The 25,385-nt window shown below is 47.1% G+C and overlaps 1 long non-coding RNA gene across 1 annotated transcript in view; it reads right to left on the bottom strand.

Annotated features, from left to right (window-relative positions):
• Window positions 1-24,942, bottom strand: part of LOC140385853 (uncharacterized) — an 89,364-nt gene extending 64,422 nt beyond the window's left edge. Inside the window, exon 1 of the long non-coding RNA XR_011933487.1 lies at window positions 24,292-24,942. This is a non-coding gene — a long non-coding RNA (uncharacterized lncRNA). The remainder of the gene's footprint in view (window positions 1-24,291) is intronic.
• Between the last annotated feature and the right edge of the window lie 443 nt (window positions 24,943-25,385).

The following is a 25,385-nucleotide window of genomic DNA, read 5'->3' as shown; positions in this document are numbered from 1 at the left end:
GATTGGTCATTCTCTCGTCACCTCCCTCTGACCGGCCGCTGGTACAACAGAAAGTGAGTAGGTTCAATGTGGGTGGGACCAGATTTTAATATTTAAAATTTTAACGTCACCCCTGACCCAAACCTATCCATGCTTTTGGGAGTTAAAACTACCCATTTTGCGTCGTACTTAAATGTCAGCAAGTCAGACAGCTCTTCTAGAATGAACTGCAAACTATCAAATTATTCATCTCATCTATTGCTGCTTACATGTCGATGGCTTCACTTCCTCATTCGTTCCTTCATTCACCAGGCGGGCTGGACGATTTCGCTGGTGGGAAGCGTCGGAAGATTCCACCCTCGTCCATAACTTTGGTATCTGCTCTGAGAAATCGAACACCGCGGGCTGCATCTTGAGCACTGAAACCAAATGTTTTAAGTTTTCCTGTTCATTCCCCAAACACCACTAAAAAAACCAAAAGTTATCTTTCTGCCAGCCAGGTTACGATCTCTTTTACGCCGTTGGGTTACGACAGAGCGAGCCCTGTGGTCAAACTTAAATTAAGATAATTCTACTCCAACGCTTCCAAGTGATGTCTCCAACTAAATTGCTGGAATATAAAGGGGGTGGAGATCATATTAGATTTATGTAAAGTTCTGGTCAGTGCATTCAATTCCGGGCACAGTTCCTCAGGAAGGTGACGCTGGCCTCCGAGTGGGCGCACTACAGATTAACCAGAAAACACACTGGGGTTCAAAGGGTTAAAAGGTATGGACAGGATGCAGAAACTGGGCTTGTATTTCAGTTAAAATTTGCAGCTACACTTCACTAAGATGTAAATGTTACAATGAATTTCCATGTATCAGTTGGCATAAACCTTGTCTTGCTTCTCTTTCATGGTGTCCTTCAAATTGAACGGCCAATTGTGCAGCATGCCGACCTTAACTGTCTTGCCTATTAGCCACTCTTCTTGTCACTGCTGTGCCTGAAATTAGGGTCAGGGTTTCTAACATCACTTTTTTTCCCATACAGCATGAACTTTGTTTCGCACAAGTCCTTGGTGGCACTGTGAGGAATCACATTGGAATGTCTGAGCTGTTGGCGGTATGTCTCTTTTAACAGAAAACATTGCTGCTTCTCTGATAGCACTGATCTTGCGGACTTAAAGTATTAATTGCCAATTCAGATTCTTCATTGGATTTCTCAAAATCAATAATGTTACCTCGGTGTTTGTGCCCTGACCTCAGGAACGTGGATATGCTCATGTTCCACTGGGGAATGCCTGCATTCCATTTTTTTCTCAGTGCATCGGAAGCAACAACTAACTTTGTGTCATCTCCTCTCATTAGAATGGTCAACCTATTTGTATTGGATTCGCTCTGCCCTGAGAAGGCTGAAGATAGCCTGATTCTAAGTGGACTGTCATTTAAAAGCACAAACGTTAGTTTCAGGGAGAGGTGGTTGACTCGTGGTTTGAATCTCTCTCAGTGCCTCAGCTTGTGAAGAAGGATTAATATGTGGATCTCTGGAAATGAGTTTCACGCAGCTTTACCATGCAATGATTCCAACAGCTCTGGTTGGAACTGCCCCGTTTGGTAATCCCTGCCAACCTATCTTCCACCACTGTTTCCGCCTCACATTTATGATCACCGAATTTTTACAGTGTTGAAGGAAGCCATTCAGCCCATCTAGTCTGCACTAGCTCGCTGAGAGAGTGTTCCACCTAATTCAACTCCCTTGCCATACCCCTGTTACGGTAGCGCGTTCCTTTAAGAGGGGCGAGTTCTCGGAGGGTCATGCGACCCATAGGGTCAATCAGGCCAGAGCGCACGAATCTGGGGCTGAGCGCTGGCTTGACTGTCAGGAGTTTGGAGTTGTGCGGTACAGAGACCTTTATCTCACTCTCTATCTATAGTAAGAAGTTTTACAACACCAGGTTAAAGTCCAATAGGTTTGTTCGCTCCAAAAGCTAGTGACATCGAAACAAACCTGTTGGACTTTAACCCGGTATTGTAAAACTTCTTACTGTGCTCACCCCAGTCCAACGCCGGCATCTCCACATCATCTCTATCTATAGTTACCTTGTCTTAATAAACCGGTTATTCATTAATCTACTTGGTGCTCGCTCAGTCTTTCAAGGTACTACACCTGTAGCCTCGCACATTATTCCCTTTTGGAGATGAATTCCATTAGTTTGTGTCTCCCTGACGGTTGCTTGCATAACTAACTTTCACCAATGTACATTCACTCCACAGAGACAGTCCACACTGGAATTCCTGAACACCGTGCAGCCAGGTTTATCGACACTACCTTGGTGGGAGAAAAGGAAAGCTGCTCTTTATGAGACGCAGAATCACAGAATTGTTACGGCGCGGAAGGAGGCCATTTGGCCCATCGTCCCTGCACCCGCTCTCCAAACGAGCATCATGGCTAGGGTACCGCTTCACCAGGAAAGCATTGTCCACTCCTCTTAGCCGAGGATAGCTAACCGGGTTAACACTGCCAGAATGACTATAAATGCGGGAGGTCGAAAGACATGGGGCGGGATTCTCTAATAATGGGGCTATGTCCCCACGCCAGCGTGAAAACCGGTGCCAACGACTCCGGCATCAACGGCCACCGAAAGTGAGGAATTCTCACCTGTCTAGGGGGCTAGGTTTCCGCTGGAGTCGTCCCCGCAGCTCCAGCCAGCGGTGAATGACCCGCGCGAGTCCGCGCATGCGTGGAACGGCCGACGTATTTGCGCGCATGCGCGGGGGTTCCCTTCTCCAAGCCGCCCCCCGGGCAATATGGCGGAGCCTTACAGGGGCCCAGTGTGGAGTAAAGTAGGCCCCCACGGAACCAGACCGCCCGCCGATCGGTAGGTCCCGATCGCGGGCCAGAACACCGTGGGGGGCCCCCCCACCAGGGTCAGATCCCCGCCCCCTCCATGACGGTCCCCACACACTCACCTTCCAGGTCCTGCTGTGTGAGAAGTGAATAATCCACGCCGGCGGGACTCGGCCGAACTCATCGGCCACTCGGCCCATCGGGGTCCGGAGAATCGGCGGGGAGGCCGCTGTCAACGTCCTTTGACCGGCGTGACGGTGATCCCACCGGCGCCCGGTAAGCAATGCCGGAGAATGGGGAAGCCGGTGTCGGGGCCTGATTCTCGCGCCTCCCCCCCCCCCCCGGGGATTCTCCGACGCAGCGCCGGCTCGGAGAATCCCGGCTGCATTTTCTGGCAAGCTCACCCCAAACAACCAAAGGGCTGCCCCCAGGGGTCTCCTGCCACAAACGTTGGGTTGTAACCTTCTCCTGATTGAACCGTTCTCCAATAGGTTGCCTGGGGTTCAGGCCACTCAATTTTCCCACTGATCTCTGAAAAGTGATTTTCAAGCGTGTCGGCACTTTGTGAATGGTATTTGAAATCATGTGGAGGGGAGACAGGAAGTGCAGTTTCCAGAGCTTTCAGCTGAATGGCTAAAACACAGAAAGCTATGAATCCTGCAGGTCTTGAATGCCCATCTTTCAAATGAATGAAGTATGTTGAAATGAAAATCGCTCATTGTCACAAGTAGGCTTCAATGAAGTTACTGTGAAAAGCCCCTAGTCGCCACATTCCGGCGCCTGTTCGGGGAGGCTGGTATGGGAATCGAACCGTGCTGCTGGCCTGCCTTGGTCTGCTTTAAAAGCCAGTGATTTAGCCCAGTGTGCTTTGCACGGCTTGATCCGAATGAGGGAAAGGGATTCTTAACAACATCCCTGTTATCTGCTAATTCGTGTTGTATATCACATGAGCTTGATGCTATTGGAGGGTAAGGGTGGATGGAACCTTGTGCCCTCCCCTGTGGTGAATTTAGAGTGGGGGGGGGGGTATTTAATTAGTTGGGAGGGTGAAGTGGGGACTGAGTCCATGGCCGGAAGGCGTATGGATGGCCTTTCCGCTCCACTAATTGAGGCATTTAGTGGGAAATCAATGCCACTTAAGGACTCAACCCGCCTCTGCTGGTATTAACACTGAGGTGGGTGACATGCTCGCATTGTAGGGAATATGACCAGAAAACACATGGTCTTCTCATGAAGGGACTCTCACTGAGGCACTCAGGGCCTGATCAAGGGACCCAGCATTGGGAAGGAGGGGGTGCATGTATATCTGTGCTAATAGTCATCACACCTGCTCTTTCTGCCTGGACAGCTCTTTCCCCCTCATAAACCCTGCCCCATGGCCACCTCCCGACACCACTTATCTGTGCCTGGGTCCCTCCTCCATCTGAGGGATGGGTAGGTGTAGGACCAGAAGCAACCACGGCCTTCCCGATGGTGCTGCTATGTACTGAAGACCTGCCAGCCTTTAACTGGCCAGAAGGTCTTGGTGAACAGGACCTCTGCCCTCACCCCGCCCCCCCTCCCTCACTCCCCCCCCCCCTCCCCCCCACCCACTCCCCCAGTGTCCTTGATCACGGGGGAAGGCCCACGGGTGGCATGTTGAGTGCCTAAATGACACAAGATGTGACGTGCCTTGCTGAAAAGACGCGCTGCGGGGATCCCGCGCTATCCAGCCAGCAGCCGCGATCCTTGTCACTTCCACTAGTTTCCACCCTGTGTGTGAAAAAGGACAAAACTGTCAGCAAACCAATGAAGGGAGGTCCACATGATTCACATAATTCACCAAGTCCCATTCTCCCATTACCCCTGTTCTCAGTGAATTATGGTGGCTCACGATCCAACAATGCCTCGATTTTAAATTTGTTTTCAAGTCCCTCCATGGTCCCCCCCCACTGTCTCTGTAATCTCATCCAACCCCCCTCCCCCTCCAAGGTATTTGCTCTATTCCAATTCTGACTTCTTCCCCATCCCCTATTTAGGTCGTGCCACTATGAAAGACCCAGTATGCATCTGCCCAGGCATCAAGCTCTGGAGTTCCCTCCTACAGTAGTCGAGGAGGAGTCCAGAAAGAAGAGTCAACAATGGTTTATTCACAACCCTTTGGTTTAGGAAAAATATCTATAAGCAGCAGTGCAGGTTTCAGCTGGGACTACCCTGGAACCACAGCTCCTACCTGGGCCGGAACTTATCCTGCGGAATTAACCAGTCCGCTGATGGGCCTTAGCCGGGGAGCTCATGGCGAGATTAAGCGGATCATCCCCGTGGGTCTCGTGGGGGCTATAACACCTCCATAAACCTCTCCACTTTTCTATCTCTCTCGCTCTCCCTTTAAGATGCACCTGTTTTGTTTGTAACATCAAAATGCTGCTGTAAGAATTCAAGGTGGGTTTTTTTTTTGCAACATCAAAATGTTCGGAATTCCCCATCCCTGCCCTGCACCAACAACCGCCCCCACCCCTCCCTCTCCCCCACCACCACCTTCGACCCTACTCAATTCACTTTCGACTGCCAGGATTCGCTCGGTAGAGATTTCAACTCGCAGCTAATCTGATAGCATCTCAATGAGCAAGATGGCGCCGGAGAGTGGTCACTCTCTCTGCGAGCTCGCCCACACAGATGCTCTTTTTACTTTTTATTTTCTTTTCATGTACTAAATGATTTCTTTGAGCTGCTCGCAGAATAATACTTCACTCGTGACAATAAACAAATCCAATCCAATTTCTATATTCACCTTCCTCCGGTGGCCATTTCTCCTTCGTTGCCCAGTTATCAGATGGACGGAACAGCTAATCAAAAATGAAGGATACTTCCCCGAAAAGAACCCTGGGAATGTCGCAATCCGGTTTGATCCATTCTCAGTCCTTGATGGATTTCTGAAATTTCACTCGCGTTAGGTCGGAGAAGCACCACCTTTGAATAATAATATTTTTCTTGTCACAAGTCCGCTTACATTAGCACTGCAATGAAGTTACTGTGAAAAGCCCCAGTCGCCACATTCCAGCGCCTATTCGGGCACACAGAGGGAGAATTCAGAATTCTCAGCTGGTACGGGAATTGAACCCACGCTGCTGGTCTTATTCTGCTTCACAAACCAGCCCAGCCCACTGAGCTAAACCAGCCCTGCTGAAGCTGTTGTGACTCGGATCATTAAGGTGCAATAATGAAAGTAAAGCTGTCTAACTTTGGAAGGCTGTTAGACCTGAAGGTCTGAAAGCATCAGGAAGCCGTGGGGTGCCCTGCAGTGTTGCCTTTTCATTAATAATGATTGAAAAGAGCTGTCTGACCTGCCATGTCCCTTCAATCATTGCGCATTACAGACAGTCGGGAGAGGTCAATGCACAGGAATGAAAACTGCAGATGCTGAAATACTCAGCTCCTCCGGCAGAAAACTGCGGAGAGAAGCGGAGTTATACCTCTCAGGTCCATGGGCTATCGTCAGGTCAGAGAGCAGTGTCCATGGGTCTCATCGTAAGCACTAGATCTTCCGGCATCATCTGCCTCCACCACAATGCAGGAGAGCAGCAATAATACGCCACTCATTCAGAATTCTTCAGCAAATCCACCCAAAGTGGAACCACTTGTGCTATCAGTTCATAGGAATCATAGAATCATAGATTATTATAGCACAGAAAGAGGCCATTTGGTCCACATGACCTTTGCTGGCCCTTTGACTGAGAAGTCACACTGAGCCCAACACCCCAATGTTTTGACCATTATCTTGTACGTTCTTTATCCTCAAGTACTTGAACATGTCCCTCTTAGGATTATCCATGGGATATTCATTTCAGATAGAGGGTTCCAGGTCAACAGCTCCCTGCGTGAAAGATTCTCTCCTCATCTCCACCTGGATATTTTGCCAACAATATTAAATCTATGACCTCTGGTTATTGACAGCTTAGGTATTTGAAAGATCAGGACGTTGTTTTTAACCCACTCCCCTTAGCATTTATTGCTCATCCCTAATTAGATTTAGATTTATTGTCACATGCACCAAGGTTCAGTGAAAAGTATTGTGCTGCATACAGTCCAGGCAGATTGCCCCATACGATAAATACACAATGTAAATACATAAACATAGACATCAGGTGAAGCACATGGAATGTAGAGCTACAGCAGTAGAAAAGGTGCATGGGGAGATCAGTTCAGTCCATAAGAGGGCCATTCAGGAGTCTGGTAACAGCGAGGAAGAAGCTGTTTCTGCATCTATTGGTGCATGTTCTCAGACTTTTGTATCTCCTGCCCGAGGGAAGAGGTTGAAGAGAGAATAACCTGGATGGGAGGGGTCTTTGATAATGCTGCCTGACTTCCCAAAGCAACGGGAGGTGTAGACAGAGGCAATGGATGGAAGACTGACGTGATGGACTGGGCTCTGTTCACGACTCTCTGTAGTTTGTTACAATCTTGGGCCGAGTAGTTGCTGTACCAGGCTGTGTTGCAGCCGGCAGGATACTTTCTATGGTACTACTGGATAAACATATGGATGATAATGGCATAGTTTAGGTTAGATGGCTTTTGTTTCGGTGCAACATCGTGGGCCGAAGGGCCTGTACTGCGCTGTATTGTTCTATGTTCTATGTTCTATGTACTGTAAAAGTTGGTAAAAGTCAAGGTGGACAGGCCGAATTTCCTTAGTTTCCTGAGAAAGTATAGGAGTCGTTGGACCAGGACAGGTTGTTGGTGATGTGTACCCCTCGGAATTTGAAGCTGTCAGCCATCTCTACCATGGCCATGTTGATGTAGGCAGGGGGGTGCACAACACTTCGCTTCCTGAAGTCGATGGGCAGCCCCTTGGTTTTGCTGACATTGAGGTAGAGATTGTTGTCATTAAACTGAGTGGCTTGCGAGGCCATTTCAGAGGGCATGTTCAGGGTCAACCACATTGCTGTGGGTCTGGAGTCACATGCAGGCCAAACCAGGTAGGGGCAGCAGATTTCCTTCCCGAATGGGAATTAGTGAACTAGATGGAATTTATGACATTCGACAATGGTTTCACGGTTATTGTTAGACTTTTAAGTCCCGATTTTTATTGAATTCAAGTTTCACCATCTGCTGTGGTGGGATTCGAATCTAAGTCTCGAGAATATTCCCCTGGTCTCTGGATTACTAGTCCAATGGCAATAATACTACACCACTGCCTCTCCTGGGCATGACACTCTCCCTCCGGGTGCTGTACTCAGCTGTGTACCTCTGGAGGGTTTTATTCGGCAGATACACATCATGGTGTCCTGTTGCGATTCACGTCAGTGTGCCCTCATGCCAATGTGAATGGGCAATCAGGCGTAAATGCCTGATATGCACAGTCAAGTAGATGGAGATGGAGATCCTGACTTTTAATCTCGTCATTGGTGGCGGTGGGTGGGATGGGAGGAGGGTGCAAGGACAATTGAGCGGGGAAATCCTACTAAAGTAAAAGACTTTTTGGGTCTCCAGCTTGTTTCTCTGGGAACAGCGGTAGAAAATCCCCCGGTGTATTCGTTTGTTTGCATAACCGTCACATACATGCTCGCAGTTTGCTACGATTTCCACAATGAGAGTGAGGTTATGCATTCAGAATGCAAGCTTCTGGAAAGATGATCGTGAATCAACACTTACGGAAATTGTAAATTCCAATTCATGGCCAAATATGCTTAATGCAAAATGAAGGACAAAATGCTGAAAATAGACAACACATCCGTCAGCCCCTCTAACAAAAAATTACAGGTTAACAGTCGAAATGTAAGGACCTCATCAAAACACAGTTGGTAGCTGATAAGTATTTGAAGCTTCCCTTCATTAACTCTTTATTAAAATGCAGACAAGCAAGTCTAATATGAACAGTTTAATCTGTTGCTAATGAAGGACTAATATTAATAAAGGCTTGAATATTTCCTGAGCAACGGTGATTAATAATGCTGGTGCTTTGCATCACGTGGGCTGGATTAACTATTTTATAAATTGCCGTGGAGGTGTAATAGATGCGTCCCATTCCCAAGAGGGAAGGATAAAATCGACACGTTTGAATAATGACATTGTTCTAACATAGATCCCGCCTACCAGTAGAAGCACATCTCGGTTTAAACTCTGCGATCAATCAACGTGTGTTTATGGATTATTTCATAGAATTTACAGTGCAGAAGGAGGCCATTCGGCCCATCGAGTCTGCAGCGGCTCTTGGAAAGAGCATCCTACCCAAGGTCAACACCTCCACCCTATCCCCGTAACCCAGTAACCCCACCCAACACTAAGGGCAATTTTGGTCACTAAGGGCAATTTATCATGGCCAATCCACCTAACCTGCACATCTTTGGATTGTGGGAGGAAACCGGAGCACCCGGAGGAATCCCACGCAGACACGGGGAGGATGTGCAGACTCCGCACAGACAGTGACCCAAGCCGGAATCGAACCTGGGACCCTGGAGCTGTAAAGCAATTGTGCTATCCACAATGCTACCGTGCTGTTATTGAGTTAATTTGTTATTGAGTTAATTTTCAGATTGAGAAGCCAGTTTGTGAACCTCCTGGTCCTTGCAACTATCCGATCCAGTCAGCCACTGTGCAGAATCGCCATATATATCTGTCAGTTGAGGTACTTTGTGCAACTTTTCGAGCACTAACTTGATCGGATTTTTCGAAGAAGTGACAAAGACGTTATCTATGTGGACTTCAGTAAGGCCTTTGACAAGGTCCCTCATGGCAGACTGGTACAGGAGGTGAAGTCACACGGGATCAGAGATGGATACAGAACTGGCTCGGTCATAGAAGACAGAAGGTAGCAGTGGGAGGGTGCATTTCTGGTTGGAGGGCTGTGACTAGTGATGTTCCGCAGGGATCAGTGCTGGGACTTTTGCAGTTTGTAATATATATATAAATGATTTGGAGGAAGATGTAACTGGTCTGATTAGTAAATTTGCAGATGAGACAAAGGTTGGTGGATAGTGATGAGGACTGTCAGAGGCTCCAGCAGGATATAGATCAGTTGGAGACTTGGGCGGAGAGATGGCAGATGGAGTTTAATCCGGTCAAATGTGAGGTAATGCATTTTGGAAGGTCTAATACAGGTAGGAAATTTACAGTAAATGACAAAACCCTTAAGAGTATTGACAGGCAGAGGGATCTGGGTGTACATGTCCACAGGTCACAGGAACGTGGCTACGCAGGTGGAGAAGGTAGCCAAGAAGGCATACGGCATGCTTGCCTTCATCGGCCGGGGCATTGAGTATAAGAATTGGCAAGTCATGTTGCAGCTGTATAGAACAAAACAAAGAACAAAGAAATGTACAGCACAGAAACAGGCCCTTCGGCCCTCCAAGCCCGTGCCGACCATACTGCCCGACTAAACTACAATCTTCTACACTTCCTGGGTCCGTATCCCTCTATTCCCATCCTATTCATATATTTGTCAAGATGCCCCTTAAATGTCCCTATCGTCCCTGCTTCCACTACCTCCTCCGGTAGCGAGTTCCAGGCACCCACTACCCTCTGCGTAAAAAACTTGCCTCGTACATCTACTCTAAACCTTGCCCCTCTCACCTTAAACCTATGCCCCCTAGTAATTGACCCCTCTACCCTGGGGAAAAGCCTCTGACTATCCACTCTGTCTATGCCCCTCATAATTTTGTATACCTCTATCAGGTCTCCCCTCAACCTCCTTCGTTCCAGTGAGAACAAACCGAGTTTATTCAATCGCTCCTCATAGCTTATGCCCTCCATACCAGGCAACATTCTGGTAAATCTCTTCTGCACCCTCTCTAAAGCCTCCACATCCTTCTGGTAGTGTGGCGACCAGAATTGAACACTATACTCCAAGTGTGGCCTAACTAAGGTTCTATACAGCTGCAACATGACTTGCCAATTCTTATACTCAATGCCCCGGCCAATGAAGGCAAGCATGCCGTATGCCTTCTTGACTACCTTCTCCACCTGTGTTGCCCCTTTCAATGACCTGTGGACCTGTACTACTAGATCTCTTTGACTTTCAATACTCTTGAGGGTTCTACCATTCACTGTATATTCCCTACCTGCATTAGCCCTTCCAAAATGCATTACCTCACATTTGTCCGGATTAAACTCCATCTGCCATCTCTCCGCCCAAGTCTCCAGACAATCTAAATCCTGCTGTATCCTCAGACAGTCCTCATCGCTATCCGCAATTCCACCAACCTTTGTGTCATCTGCAAACTTACTAATCAGACCAGTTACATTTTCCTCCAAATCATTTATTATATACTACAAACAGCAAAGGTCCCAACACTGATCCCTGTGGAACACCACTGGTCACAGCCCTCCAATTAGAAAAGCATCCCTCCATTGCTACCCTCTGCCTTCTATGGCCTAGCCAGTTCTGTATCCACCTTGCCAGTTCACCCCTGATCCCGTGTGACTTCACCTTTTGTACTAGTCTACCATGAGGGACCTTGTCAAAGGCCTTACTGAAGTCCATATAGACAACATCTACTGCCCTACCTGCATCAATCATCTTAGTGACCTCCTCGAAAAACTCTATCAAGTTAGTGAGACACGACCTCCCCTTCACAAAACCGTGCTGCCTCTCACTAATACGTCCATTTGCTTCCAAATGGGAGTAGATCCTGTCTCGAAGAATTCTCTCCAGTAATTTCCCTACCACTGAAGTAAGGCTCACCGGCCTGTAGTTCCCGGGATTATCCTTGCTACCCTTCTTAAACAGAGGAACCAGTCCTCCGGGACATCCCCTGAAGACAGCGAGGATAGAACCTTAGTTAGGCCACACTTGGAATATCGTGTTCAATTCTGGTCACCACACTACCAGAAAGACATGGAGGCTTTGGAGAGGGTGCAGAAGAGATTCACCAGGATGTTGCTTGGTATGGTGGGCATTAGCTATGAGGAGAAGTTGGATAATCAGAAGTTGTTTTCCAGGGTGGAAGAGTCAATTACTCAGGGACATAGGTTTAAGGTGCAAGAGGCAAAGTTTAGAGGAGATGTGCGAGGGAAGTTTTTTACACAGAGGGTAATGGATGCCTGGAACTTGCTGCTGGAGGTGGTGGTGGAAGTAGATACTGTCATAATATACACCAGTATATCATGGTGCAGATACACACACTGATGGACACACAGCGGGACCAATCAACACACACAACACCGCAGCCAATCACCAGTCAGAGCACATTCACTATAAAGACAGGGGGCATCAGAGTTCCTGCTCATTGGATTGGATTGGATTTGTTTATTGTCATGTGCACCGAGGTACAGTGGAAAGTAGTTTTCTGAGAGCAGCTCAACAGATCATTAAGTACATGAGAAGAAAAGGGAATAAAAGAAAATGCATAATAGGGCAACACAACATGTACAATGTAACTACTTAAGCACTGGCATCGGATGAAGCATACAGAGTGTAGTGTTAATGAAATCTGTCCATAAGAGGGTCATTTAGGAGTCTGGTGACAGCGGGGAAGAAGCTGTTTTTATCATAGAATTTACAGTGCAGAAGGAGGCCATTCGGCCCATCGAGTCTGCAGCGGCTCTTGGAAAGAGCACCCTACCCAAGGTCAGCGCCTACACCCTATCCCCATAACCCAGTAACCCCACCCAACACTAAGGGCAATTTTGGACACTAAGGGCAATTTATCATGACCAATCCACCTAACCCGCACATCTTTGGACTGTGGGAGGAAACCGGAGCACCCGGAGGAAACCCACGCACACACGGGGAGGATGTGCAGACTCCGCACAGACAGTGACCCAAGCCGGAATCGAACCTGGGACCCTGGAGCTGTGAAGCAATTGTGCTATCCACAATGCTACCGTGCTGCCCCAAGTCAGAGACCCAAGTTTTTGAGTCTGTTCGTACGTGTTCTCAGACTTCTGTATCTCCTGCCCGATGGAAGAAGTTGGAAGAGTGAGTAAGCCGGGTGGGAGGGATCTTTGATTATACTGCCCGCTTTCCCCAGGCAGGGGGAGGTGTAGATGGAGTCAATGGATGGGAGGCAGGTTCGTGTGATGGACTGGGCGGTGTTCACGACTCTCTGAAGTTTCTTGCGGTCCTGGGCCGAGCAGTTGCCATACCAGGCTGTGATGCAGCCTGATAGGATGCTTTCTATGGTGCATCTGTAAAAGTTGGTAAGAGTCAATGTGGACATGCCGAATTTCCTTAGTTTCCTGAGGAAGTATAGGCGCTGTTGTGCTTTCTTGGTGGTAGTGTCGACTTGGGTGGACCAGGACAGATTTTTGGAGATGTGCACCCCTAGGAATTTGAAACTGCTAACCATCTCCACCTCGGCCCCGTTGATGCTCATTTGGGATGCAGCCTCCTACAAGGACAGAGCTTACAGCTTACAGTCCAGATCCTCACCATGTGCTGAGTGCATAGACTGGTTAGAACAAGGCATACGTCTTTAGTTCAATCTAACATCGTGTTAACCCACAGTGAAAGTATGTTCAACAGTTTCTAACTTAATAAAATAGTGTTGCACTATTTTAGGTGTTGGTGGCCTGTCTGTGTTCCACGGATCCAGAACACCCAACACATCATGATACCAGGAGTTGAGGGATATTAGAACTTCACGGATCCAGAATACCCAACACACCATATACGATAGTGATGTTGAAGGGGCATCTTGACAAATACATGAATAAAATGGGACTAGAGGGATACGGATCCCGAAAGTGGAGAAGATTTTAGGTTCTTCTGGCAGCATGGTCGGTGCATGCTTGGAAGGCTGAAAAGCCGAAGGGCCTGTTCCTGTGCTATAATTTTCTTTGTTTTTTGTATCTGAATTTTGGAATCGAATTTTTTTAAAAATAAAAAATTTAGAGTACCCAATTCGTTTTTCTAATTAAGGGGCAATTTTGCGTGGCCAATCCACCTACCGTACACATCTTTTGGGTTGTGGGGGCGAAACCCACGCAAACATGGGGAGAATGTGCAAACTCCACACGGACAGTGACCCAGAGCCAGGATCGAACCTGGGACGTCGGCGCCGTGAGGCGGCAGTGCTAACCACTGTGCCACCGTACCGCCCTGTTTTAAAAGGTGTTTAACTGTTAATTGAAATGATATTTTCGGTGATGTTAACATGTTTAATCCTGTGTTAAGAATAAAGTTTGTTTTAATGTAAAATATACCTATTGGTCAGCATTGGGGTGAAGTATTCTTTCCTCACAGTTTTACAAATTTAAAAAAACAGTATTTGGGTTTCTTGTCCGGCATCCTAACAGATGCATGGGTCTGGTCCAGCATTGGAACTAATTTGGGGGCATGTGCAGGTTAAAAAGTATATTTCCTGGTTTGGTTTGGGATCATTGAACTTAAAACCACCAGACAGCTTCTTCATTTTTATTCTTTAATGGAATGTGAGCATTGCCATTATCTGTTGCCTATTCTTGAGAAGGTGGTGGTAAGCTGCCTTCTTCAACGGCTGCAGTCCCTGAGGTGTAGGTACACCCACAGTGCTGTTAGGGAGTTCCAGGATTTTGCCCTAGGACGGTGAAGGAACGGCGATATATTTCCAAGTCAGGATGGTGAGTGTCTTGGAGGGGAACCTCCAGGTGGGGGCTTTCCCAGGTATCTGCTGCCCTTGTCCTTTGTTCCTCACTCTGGAATACTAGTCTCTGAAACTTGTCTCCACACTTTTAATTCATTTTACATCATTCTGGTGGATCTCTGCTGCACCCTCTCTTCAAACCCTGAAGTGCACTGCTCAGGTCTGAACACACAACCATACACATCAGGAGCAGGAGTAGGCCATTCAGCCCCTCGAACCTGCTCCAGTATTCTGTAAGTTCACGGCTGATCACGTTGTGGCCTCAATTCCATTTACCTTCCTATCCCCTTTGACTCTCATACAAACAAAATGGGCTAGATGATGTCGAAGTAGAGCTTAATATAGTTGCAACAAACCTTTCACCCCTTTGTAATCCAAACTTCACCTTTAGAATTGCGTTTTGTACCTATCCTTGGCTCTCAATGATTTGTGGACATGGACCCCTTAATTTCTTATCCTCCACAATTCCGAGCTTCTCACTCTTTTGGAAAATGCTCCAAAAGACCCAAAGTGCATACCTCACACTTCTCTGCCCTGAACCCATCTGCCGCAGTTTAGCCCATTCACATGATCTAGCCCTTTGTAACGTTCTTCTCCTCACCACACTATGTCTGTTTGCAACCTTCTTCCCCCATCTACAATCTGTCCCCTTTTCAACCTCCTGCTCCTGTCTAGTCTGGCCTCATTTTCAACCTCCTGCGCCCATCTACAGTCTGTCCCCCTTTTCAACCATCTGCTCCTATGGGTGGCACGGTAGCACAGAGGTGAGCACTGTTGCTTCACAGCGCCAGGCTCCCAGGTTCGATTCCCGGCTTGGGTCACAGTCAGTGGGAATCTGCTCGTTCTCCCCATGTCTGCGTGGGTTCCCTCCGGGTATTCCGGTTTCCTCCCACAAGTCCCGAAAGACATGCTTGCTAGGTGAATTGGACATTCTGAATTCTCTCTCAGTGTATCCGAACAGGCGACGTAATGTGGTGACTGGGGGATTTTCACAGTGACTTCATTGCAGTGTTAATGTAAGCCTACTTGTGACAATAATAAAGATTATATTATATTATTATATCCACAGTCTGTATCCCTTTTCAACCTTTTGCTCCTATTACAGTCTGTACTATGTTGCCGTTTGGTGTCTCTGCCAAGGTTGATTTACAAGACTCTATCCTTCATTCTCTGTGTCCCTGTATTAACGCAAAGCCTTGCAAATCAAGCGGGGGTATTGTAAACTCACAGGTGCACTATTAATGATTTCTCTATCCATTGCTTTCACACCGGATCAACTGCGATTTCTCAATACCAAATGCAAAAGAACCAGTCGGTGGGAAGAAGCCACTGAAAAAGTTGGCCTTGGAGTTCTTTAAATTGGTTCCTGAATTCTTGGCCACTTTCATTGGTGAGTCACAGATTCTATACCTCAGAGCGCATTCTCTCGCCTTACTCTTTTTGGTACGTTTTCAGAAATATGGCAGGGAAACTTTCCTCTGGATTATTTTTGGCCATGAGGGTTTTCCAATGCCTCAGTGTGACCGTTCTACCGCTCATTAATCAATGAGCATCACTGCCCCAGAGCAAAGTTTAAATCATTTTAGAAAAGATGATGGTGAAAGCATTGGAAAGTGATGACCTAATACCAATCAGTGCACAGACCGGCTAAAGGGAAGGCTTGCATTTACATAGCACCTATCACAACCTCAGGTCTCAAAGTGCTTCAAAGCCAACAGTGTACTTTTTGAAATGCGGACATTTGTATTGGAGGACATCTGCTGGCTAAATTGGGCACAGGGTGATCCAATAAACCACCGTCTGATCCAATAAACCACCGTCTGATCCAATAAACCACCGTCTGATCCAATAAACCACCGTCTGATTCAGCCGTACAGATTTTTCAAGCGTGTCTTCAAACATACACTTTTTTTCCCTTTGGGGAATATTGGGGGAAGTGATGGAAGGTTTCCCGAGCTGATTATCAGCCCTTTGAAGTGCGTTATGAATGCTCCTTCCGTAGCCAACTAATTGTGGCACCGCACCCGGATTCGGAGCTTCTGGTCCAAAGAGAGGGAGTGATGCTGATTGATTGGTCAGGTCACGTGGGAGATTTCCACTGCTCTTCTTCCAGATAGTGTCCGGGAATCATTTCTGTCCGGCTGACCGAGCAGATGGGGCCTGAATTAATAATCTCATCCGATTGACAGCCCCTCCACCAGTGCAGCACAAAGATGAACTACGTGCTCCAGTATGTTGGGTGGGACTCGGACCCAGGAACGTGGCACCAAAGGGCAAGAGTGATGCGCTCACTGGCCCACAGCTGATGTTAGCAGTGGACATTTTCCAGTATCACAGACAGAGAAACAATAAAGGAGAAATAACGCAAATGTTATTTGGGTGCTCTTTCCAAGGGCTGGTGCAGACTCGATGGGCCGACTGGCCTCCTTCTGCACTGTAAATTCTATGTTACAAGTCTGAAATTAAAAGCAAAAAATACTGGAACTATACAGCAGCACCTGTAAAGAGCGGCAATGCTGGTACAGGCGGCTCATTCTCACAGAGGACAATGGAGAGATAAGTTAGCCTTTCATGAAAAGGGTGAGGTTGGGGGCGGGGGGAGTTAACGGAGAAAGCAGCAGCACTATGGTTTTGTAAAGAGTTCAGGTAGATATCCATCCTTGTCGCGCTTTTTTATTTCTCCAGACAGAAACTGAAGTGAAAGTGAAAATCGCTTATTGTCACAAGTAGGCTTCAAATGAAGTTACTGTGAAAAGCCCCTAGTCGCCACATTCCGGCGCCTGTTCGGGGAGGCTGTTACGGGAATTGAACCGTGCTGCTGGCCTGCCTTGGTCTGCTTTCAAAGCCAGCGATTTAGCCCTGTGCTAAATGTCACGTTTCACAGGGCACTGTGCTCCTACGGATGGAAATTCAAATGTTTTGTACATCCACCGGAGAAGATGAACAAGCTCCCGGTGTTGACAGCACATCCAAAAAAGGCTGCACCTGAGGCAATGCAACACCTTTGCGCAGTACTGCCCCTCAAGTTAGGGTTTGGATATGGACATATCCCTGGGACTTTCAACACTGACATCTTGCCGCCAACCTAGTTTCACACCATCGTTTGCCTGAGATGTCCATCTTCCCAACGCCCTGTCTAACATTAGAAAGTGAACAGGCCCATTTTCTGATTGGGTGCTTTTTAATCCTTTTCCAATATTCATTCTGCAGTACTTTGAAAGACTTTGGCGACCAACAAGTAGACTAATGAATAAACGTTTTTTTAAGACTAGTAACAATTTACAGAGAGTGATAACGACTACCGTACTCCACGACTCCAAACTCCTAACTAACAGTAAAACCGGCCCTCCGCCCCAGGATTCGCGCACTCCAGCCCGAATGGCCCTCCGGGTCACACAACCCTCTGGGAACTTACCCCTTAAAGGGGCACGCGACCACATCCCTCCTCTATAAGTCCCTGATGAACACATTACAACAACAATGGAACTATTTACAATATTATGCAACAAATGGATCTCAGCACATTCCCTTATAATGTAAGTCGGTCTGGGGATTTCCTGATCCTTTGGGAGCGACGTAATTCACTTGCGGCTGCTCCAACAGTAGAGGTAACTTTGGTTTGAACCTCAGTGGCTCTCGAATTGTGAAGGTGCTTCCGTGCAGGTGATTCCCCCAGGACCCCCTGGAACCCCCTGTAGCTTGCTGCAGCATTACTTTCCTCCATAGCAATATCACCGACAGGTATGCGAGGGACGGGCTATAATCACAGGCTGCTAACAAAGGAGCCCTGCATTGTACCCTGGCTGAATCTATTGGGGGGAATGGCCTTACCTTCCTTAAATAAGCAACGCAGAATCGCCGAGCAGAAACCTATAGCCAAGTTCCGCACACATGAGTGCGGCCTCAACCGGGACCTGGGATTCATGTCGCATTACATTCATCCCCCACCATCTGGCCTGCAAAATCATACCAACTGTCCTGGCTTGCCACAATTCACACCTCTTTAACCTGGGGTTACCCCATCTCTGGATCTGTAAAGATTTAATCACCTGCTAATGCTCGTATTCCAAGCATTGTCTGGCATCTTTGAATCTGTCTATATATATGTTTCTGAAATATACCTCTTCATTCACCTGAGGAAGGAGCAGCGCTCCGAAAGCTAGTGTTTGAAACAAACCTGTTGGACTTTAACCTGGTGTTGTAAGACTTCGTACTGTGCTCACCCCAGTCCAACGCCGGCATCTCCACATCATTAAATAGGCTGAACAGGGATTTGTGGTTGGTAATTACTTATGAAATGTCGTCCATAGACTTATTGATGGAACTGTTTCACTCCAAAGATTACGGCTATTCCTCTTTTTCGATTTGCGAGGAGCTTATTCGGCATCGGTCAGAGCCCTCGAGGCATAGGTGGTAGGACTTTCTGCACCATCGTCCATCTTGTGTGATAAAACTGCTCCGATTCTGTAGGGAAGCGAGTGACAGTAAGAATGATCTCTTTCGAGGGGTCAAAATGACCCAATGGACTGGAATGACTGCACAGATAGTTTAACCTGTTCTAAGGCTTCTTTCTGATGCTCTCTCCAATACCACCTCTGGTGCTTCTTGAATAGGGTGTGCAGGGGTGCCAACATTGTAGCAAGATTAGGAGTAAATCTTCCATAATAATTCACCATTCCTAAAGAATATTTAAACTGATATATTTTGGGGGGCCGGTATTCCCTTAAGCACTTTGATCTTCTCCTCCATAAAGCACAGCCTTTGGGCGAGTCCTCTAAACTCCAAGTGGGTCACTACATGAGCCTGGAATGTTCACTTTTCAGCTTTACTCCGGCCTTTTAAAATCTTTTTAAAACTTCTTTGAGATTTCCTAGATGCTTGTCTTTGGATGTTCCTGGTGTCAGTACATCATTTAGAAAGACAACCATCCTGGGTAGATCCTTTAGCAAACTTTCCATCATGCACTGGAAAAGTGCACAGGCTGATGAGACTCTGAAGGGTAGCCAGGTACACTGGTATAAGCCTTGTGGGTATTTATAGTAAATATCCACGTCCAATTCTTATTGCTGGTAAACATAACTCATATCAATTTTAGTGTAAGTTAAACTTCCTGCTAATTTAACTTATAAATCTTCAATTGTTGGTATTTGGTGTCAGTCCAATTTTGTTGCCTGATTCACGGTTAACTTATAGTCCCCAGATAACCTATCTGGCTTAACCACTGGCACGATGGGAGTTGCCCACTCTGAAAACTGTACAGGTTTGATGATGCTTCATTCTTCCAACTGCTTGAGTTCAGACAAAACCTTCTCATTTAAGGCATAGAGGATGGGTCAGGCTCTGTGAAGCCTGAGTGTGGCCTCAGAATCCACGTAAATCTTTGCCTACAGGTCCTGTATCTTGCCTAACTCATCTTGGACAACGTTCTGGTATTTTTTCAAGACGTCACAAAAGTCTCCTTCAGTGATGTTGAAGATTTTTAGTCAATTTAATCAAATTTGGCAAAGCCAATCTCGGCCCATCATACTTGCCCGCCCTCCCCCCCCCCCCCCCCCCCATTACTATCAGAGGCAGCTGAGCTGACTCGTGTCAGTAGCTCATGGGCATTGTGGTTGTTCCCAGGATCCTTAAAGCATCCCCAGTGTACGTGGCTAGCCTGGCCGCCATGCTTCTTAAGTTCAGGGGCTGGACCCACCTTGTAATTAACAATATGTTTGCTCACCTGCAACTGGACCGCATGCACCCGCATCTACCTCTGTTCTAAGTGGCTGACTGTTTACCATTAACGCAGTTGTAACTGATGGCATCTTGCCCACTTTAATGTTGTTTAATCTGTCTACTTCATACCCCTTTTCAGGTTATTTTCAACAATGTGTACTGGAATCAGAATTTGTTTGTTGGCCCCCTGTAGGATCTTCCCAACCTTGCACTTCCTCCTAATGTGCCCCTTTCTATTGCAAGCATAACATGTAGCTTCCTTGATTTTACACCTCTCCTGGGAGTGATCTCCCTCACATCAGTAGCATTCTTCATAGCTCCTGGTCTGTGGACCAAATTCCCGATATCTCTCCACTCTCTTTTGCTCCGAGCCTCTTTGTTCATTAATTCCTGCTCCTTAATCCCTGGTGCCATGGCTCTGAGCAGCTTCCCACCAAATGTGGTAGACCTTGCCTGCTCTGCAGTACCATCATCCCCCCCCCCCTTCTTTCAGCACTTTCAAAAGCTTAGGTGACCTTTAATGCCATCTTTAAGGTAATCTCTGCCTCTGTTAACAATTTATTTTGTATAGCCATGTTGTTGACACCACAGACTAGCCTGTCTCTCACCATGTCATTGAATGCAGTCGCAAACTCGCAAACCTCAGTCGTTTGTTTTCGGCATGCCATGAGTGCCGCTATCATCTCCCTTGGGGATTTTGTGGTCAAATTAAATTGGTATTGTTGCATTATCCCCCAGGGCTTTGGGTGATAATGTCCTTTGATTAATTTCACAAGCTCCTCAGTTTTGGAGTCGCGGGCACCTGGAGAAGTCAGACTCCGTATCAGGTTGTAGGTCGGGGCCCACTGGCTGTTAATAGGATTACCCACTGCTGCTCATCTCCCCCAATTTCATTGGCCTTAAATAAATAGCACAGGCATTCAACATATAGCATCCACTTCACCGTGTTCGGATTGAATGCTTCACGTTTCCTAAAAAGCGGCATGTTGATACTCACAGACTGCTGAACGAGTTTGCTGCAAAGGAAAGACTTCAACATAAGGTCTGCTTTCCTGATTTCTGTAGCAGTGGAATGGCAATAGGATTGATCATCACCAAATGTAGTATCTTGAAAGACTAGTGATCACCAAGTAGATCAATGAATAAACAGTTCATTAAAGTAAGTAATTATTTATAGAAAGTGAGGTAAAGTACTTCATGACTCCAAACTCTTAACTAACATTAAAACCAGCGCTCAGCCCAGGATTCACGTGCTCTGGCCCAATTGGTCCTACGGGTCACGTAATTCTTCGAGACCTCGCCCCCTTAAAGGAGCACGCTACCACACATTACCTCATCAATATATACGTTGAAAGAAAATTAGAAAAACACACGTGATTCTTTTCCTGGATTCATCATAGGACCAACCTGGAGACTAATCTTTAATGCGTGGATGGCTAGTAACCCAGCTGGAAGTGTCGCCGTAGGTTACGTGTTCAAGTCTCTGGAGTGGGTCTTGAATCCATGAGCTTAAAGGCAAGAATGCTACTACCCCATAAACTAAATATACCACCTTCTTCACATTGAAGACGTACCTCGCTTTACGCAGGCGGACGTTATACTCTGAAAACTGCTGCCGCGCTGTGTCAAGGCGTTTCAAGTGTTTTGCTTTCATTACCCCCGTGATTAACACATCATCATGATAGACAACAACATGCGAGAGACCTCCTAATATACCTTCCATAACAGGTTGAAACATGGCACAAGCCAAAGAGATGCTGAATGGAAGCCAGGTTTACTCATATGACCCTGATGAATGTTGATTGTATGAATTTTCTCGAGGCCTTGTGCAGTTTGAGCTGCAAATAAGCATTGCACATGTCTAATTTTGTGAATGTGGAGCTAACTGCCAGCGTGGCGTTACGGTCTGCAACACGAGGGAGTGGGTATCGATCCAAACGTGAAGCCGTATTTACTGTTAACTTGTAATCGCTGCAGAGGTGGACAGCTCAATCAGGTTTCATCACTGGAACCACCGGTGCCGCCCATTCGGCAAAACAAACCAGCCAAATGATCCCGAGACTTTCGAATCGCTGGAGCTCAGCTTCGACCTTGCCCGCACCACATCAGAGGACTGCTCAAGCACGAAAAAAATGCTGCTGCGTCTGCTGATCTACCTGAATATTCGGTATGGCCCCTTTAATTTTCCCAAGCTGGGGCCCAAAAATGTCGGGGAATTTCTGCAGTACCAAATATAAACCTCCTGTTTCTACCTTGAGGGTACATTGCCAGCCGAGCAGGAAATGGTGCAGCCAATCCTGACTCGGCAGGTTGGGACCATCACCCTCCACCGGATTGAGGGGAAGACTCAAAGATTGACATCCATAAACTCCGGTGTGAGCATGCAGCCCACAATCGACAGATGCTCCCCGGCATATGTAGCCAGGTGGGCAGCAAAACCAGCCAATGACAATCTACTCACTTCATGTTGGGGATTTGGTCGAACACGTGGTGCAGCACCACTGAGATGACAACACTCGCAACTAATTCCATCTCAATTAACTTTCCATTGACTCGTACGGAGGTGCAAATAGGGGCCACTCACAGTGCAGCCACACAGCTCAGCTGCATTTTCGATTTGAGCATAGGCCCGATGTCTACCTCGTTCTGAGCGGTCAGGGCGCTGTCCCTCACGCTGCGGGCGGTTTTGCCGACTCCGGCGCCCGCACTTCTCACAGAGGGCGGAGTTGGCTCCTCCCGGATCCGGAGGGTGCATACTACACAGCCTATGTCTTCGAGGCTTTGGGTCTGCTGCCTCGCTGTGGTCCATTCTGGCCACAGAAAGGCGGTGAGGGGGGCAACGACAAAACAACATTAACCTCCATGCCTTGGAGCTCCTGTACACCCCGAGCAGTACTCTCCTGTGCAAAGTCTGCTGGAACATTAGGAAAGCTTCACCTAGGAGCCTTTTTTGTATGTCCAGATTGTTAACACCGCAAACCAAGCGGTCACGAAACATCTCCACCAACACCGCCCCTGCGATTTTCTGCAACTGGGAAACATACTTGGCAACTGACTCCACTTTCGACCTTTCCACTCTACTAAATCTGTACCATTGCAAAATGGTGGACGGTGTCAGGTTGAAATGATTTCCCACCAGCACGATGAGCTGGTTGAATGCTACCACATCTGGTGTCGCCGGAAACATGAAGCCCTAATTATGCCGAATGTAGGCCGTCAACATCACAGTCTGGCGCTCATTTTCGGTTGTGTTGTGGGCACGGAAACAGTATCGCAAGCATTCCGCGTATAAGTTCCACGACTCAACCGTAGGGTCAAAAGTATCCAATAGACCAAAAAAGGGCAGAGTGAAGACTCAACGCTGTACTTCTATCCCAGGCAAAGCAAAGTCATGGAGAGATGGCGTGGGTGGCAGAGTCGACAGTTCCAGTTTATCTTCGTCTCCAGTTTGATAAAGGTGGAGGGAGTTAGACGAGTAACATAAAGATGTTTATTTATAATATGTACTATTTACAAAGGCGCCCGCTTAGACTTCACCGGATCCTCTCTCTCTGTCAATTGGTTCCTATTTGACTAACCTTATATACAATATGGTGTCAGCCCCGTAGTTAGCAGGTGAGTTCATATTCTCCGAGCCACACAAAGCAATCAGCCCAGCCCCGCCTGTTCTGTGCAGGTTGTTCCACACACCTTCACACTTCTGCAGTCCTCTGGTCAGCGGCAGGTCCGACCCACAGCTCCACGAGGTCGGGAAAGGAATCAGGTCCCGAATCCAACACCAACAGGTCAGGGAATGAAATCAGGCTGTTGGCACCAATCTGACCCACACCGGTCATCCATCCAACTACAACCCACCCCCCACCCCCTCCCCCAACCCCCAAGGAGTCCAAGGTGCTGTGGCAACATGCACTGTACATACACGTTGTAGTCTGGAGCTGTGGCCAGTAATGGTGGAGGCTCCAATTTTCATTCCATCACAAAGTTGATCAGGAATCTCTACCATTCTTACCGCCTGACATTGGTGCTTGTCGGAAACATTTGCATTCAATGAACATACCTTCCTTGGCCATCAAGCTGTCTGTGTATAAATTCAAGTGTTCCTTTGGAATTCTACAATGAAATAAAATCACATTTAGGCCTTAACTGGAGTATTGAGGGCAGTTGTGGGCACCATACTTCAGGAAAGATATTTAAAAGCCTTCGAAAGGTTACAGAGGAGACTTACCAGGGTGTTCACCAGAGTTGAGGGACTTCAGTTGAGAGGCGAGATTGGAAAAGGTTATTTCTGTCCTCGTTCGAACAGAGAAGGTTAAGGCGTCACCTAATAGAGGTCCTCGGGATGATTAGAGAGTTTGATAGAGAAAGATTCACTCTGACAATTGGATCAATAACCAGGGGCCATCGACTTAGAATCATCGTCAAAGAGAGAAAAGGCAGGGAAATGTCTTCAATCAGAAGATGTGTTGGAATCTGGAATATTCGACCCGAAAAGTTGGTGAAAACTAATTCAAATGATTCCTTTTAAAAGGGTTTTTGAACAGTGCTTGCGGACTGAGAGGTAAAATGTTGGACTGAGCACACTTGCTGTTGAAGAGAGCTAGCACAAACACAGCTGGCTGAGTGGCCTCCTTCTGTGATTTAAGTTTGTATTATTCCAGCCATATTCAATTTAATGAGAACCCCCAGCTTGTACATAATTGCGGGGCATTTAACAGAGTGTATTTCTCATTGAATCCAGCGGGGTACCATCATTTGTCCTTCACGTTTGCAGCTTCATTGCCCAGGAGGTTCCTTATTATTCAGTCTCTAATCAGCCAGCTGCACAATTTATCTGAAATTGTTGATTTTCCCTTAATTCGACATTCACATATCATTTGACAGTGTATCAGTTTAAATTTTTAACACCCAAAAGAATGAGGAGGGCCAAGAGGGAGGGGGGGGGGGGCAAACACACCGCCGCATGTCCGAAAGTGCGATTAAAAAATTATAAAATAATCCTCCCCGGGTTTCAATAAAACTACAGGGTGCTGGCGACGGCTTTTCACAGAAATTGGCCGTAAACAGAAGGCAACCATCACTTGTGCTGGACAACAAATTTCACAGGATCGACTGCAGTTGATTCATTGATAAATCAGCTTTCTCATCATTAATCCCTCATCATTAATCCCCTGGGGTGGAACTCGTTAGAAAGCGCCAGTCGCTTTCGGCGCAGACAGTGACCAAAAGCCAGAACTTGAAGCCAGAGGCCTCCTGAATTCTAAAGCGTAGTCAATGATTTGTCCGAATTTCAGGTTCCAGGTCACGGGTCACTTTAAACCC

The sequence above is a fragment of the Scyliorhinus torazame genome, chromosome 11, assembly GCF_047496885.1.
Source record: "Scyliorhinus torazame isolate Kashiwa2021f chromosome 11, sScyTor2.1, whole genome shotgun sequence".
Taxonomy (NCBI): Eukaryota; Metazoa; Chordata; class Chondrichthyes; order Carcharhiniformes; family Scyliorhinidae; genus Scyliorhinus; species Scyliorhinus torazame.
Note: the sequence above shows the minus strand (reverse complement) of the source record. Positions and strands in the feature narration are given on the sequence as shown.